The following is a 1,986-nucleotide window of genomic DNA, read 5'->3' on the forward strand; positions in this document are numbered from 1 at the left end:
TTCTCAAAAATAGTTCAGAATTCCTAAGGAAGTGTCACAAATTTTCTCTCTGCTAACACTTGGCATCTCTTTTATGTACTAAACTGCATGAAGAGTTCTGGATCTAAACCTATTTCAGTATTGCTAGACTGTAAAGTATGGAATGAAGCCTAGTAGGATATAAGGCTGGCCAGGCAGGAAGAAGTCAGATATCCACACTGTTTCTGACTTGTGCAAAATTTCTTCATCGTTTGCTTTTATGATTGGTATCTAGTCTTTATAGGAATATTTCTCAAGGTTTCTGTTCAGAGGAACAAAGAAAGACAAACAGATCCCTTTGTTATATGTGTCTATCTATCTGATAGCACATGGAAATGAAAACCAAGGTGATCATCAGTGTGGTCTGGGTTTATTCAAGGAAAGTAGCAAGTGAATCTTGAATGTGGTTTGAATTGAGTGATGATCATGAATTGATGGGTAGATGTTGAAAGCCATCCAGGCAAAAGGAAAAACCATAAACAAATGAACAAACATGGGAATGATCAAGAGTTGAGAGAAAAATGGTAAGGCTACCAATTTGATTTACATCATATAGAGAGTAGCAAGAAATGTAGAAAGAGTAATACAAATGTATCTATCTATTTATTTATATTTGAGCCAATAGTCAGTTGGAAAGAATTGGGTTCTTAAGCTAGAAAATGACATGCTGCGAAGGTTGTTTTGAAAGCCTTGCCAGGAAGAACTAGATCCCAGAGGAGGAAAGTCCAGCTTGGAGGATAACATAATGATATGACGGGGAGGTGACTGGAGCCTATGCAAGACTGATGACTATGGGATCAGACAGGAAAGGGAAGACATGAAAAACATTCATTAAAACAAACCAGAGTTCGATCGGTAGTGGGAGCGGAGAGCAGACCCCAGAGAGCCCTGTGAAGCCCCACCGCTGCCGGCCCCAGTCACCATCACTGTAACCATGAGCAGCGAGGCCGAGACCAGCAGCCGCTGCCGCCCATGCCCCCAGCGCTCCCCAATCCAAGCCTGGCACCATGGGCAGCGGTGCAGGGAGCGGTGGCCCGGGCAGCCTCACATCGGTGGCACCTGCCCGCGGGGACAAGGTCATCGCAAGGAAGGTTTTGGGGACAGTAAAATGGTTCAATGTAAGAAACGGATATGGTTTCATCAACAGGAATGACACCAAGGAAGATGTATTTGTACACCAGACTGCCAGGAAGAATAACCCCAGGAAGTACCTTCGCAGCGTAGGAGACAGAGAGACTGTGGAGTTTGATGTTGTTGAAGGAGAAAAGGGTGCGGAGGCAGCAAATGTTACAGGCCCTGGTGGAATTCCAGTTCAAGGCAGTAAATATGCAGCAGACCGTACCCATCACAGACGCTATCCACGTCGCAGGGGTCCTCCACGCAATTACCAGCAGAATTACCAGAAGAGTGAGAGTGGGGAAAAGAATGAGGGATCGGAGAGCGCTCCTGAAGGCCAGGCCCAGCAACGCCGGCCCTACCGCAGGCGAAGGTTCCCACCTTACTACATGCGAGACCCTGTGGGCGTGGACCACAGTATTCCAATCCTCCTGTACAGGGAGCGGTGATGGAGGGTGCTGACAACCAGGGTGCCGGAGAACAAGGTAGACCACCAGTAAGACAGAATATGTATCGGGGTTATAGACCACGATTCCCCAGGGGCCCTCCTCGCCAAAGACAGCCCAGAGAGGACGGCAATGAAGAGGATAAAGAGAATCAAGGAGACGAGACCCAAGGTCAGCAGCCGCCTCAACGTCGGTACCGCCGTAATTTCACTTACCGACGCAAATGCCCAGAAAACCCTAAACCACAAGATGGCAAAGAGACAAAAGCAGCCAATCCACCAGCTGAGAATTCGTCCGCTCCCGAGGCTGAGCAGGGTGGGGCTGAGCAAACGCCGGCTTACCGTCTCTACCATCGTCCGGTTTAGTCATCCAACAAGAAGAAATGAATATGAAATTCCAGCAATAA

At 47.7% G+C, this 1,986-nt stretch overlaps 1 pseudogene; it reads left to right on the forward strand.

The window, feature by feature from the left end:
* The first annotated feature begins 952 nt into the window (after positions 1 to 952).
* On the forward strand, positions 953 to 1,945 carry LOC105806420 (annotated as a pseudogene).
* The last annotated feature ends 41 nt before the right edge of the window (positions 1,946 to 1,986 follow it).

Source organism: Propithecus coquereli, unplaced genomic scaffold (assembly GCF_000956105.1).
Source record: "Propithecus coquereli isolate 6110/MARCELLA unplaced genomic scaffold, Pcoq_1.0 Scaffold10, whole genome shotgun sequence".
NCBI lineage: Eukaryota > Metazoa > Chordata > Mammalia > Primates > Indriidae > Propithecus > Propithecus coquereli.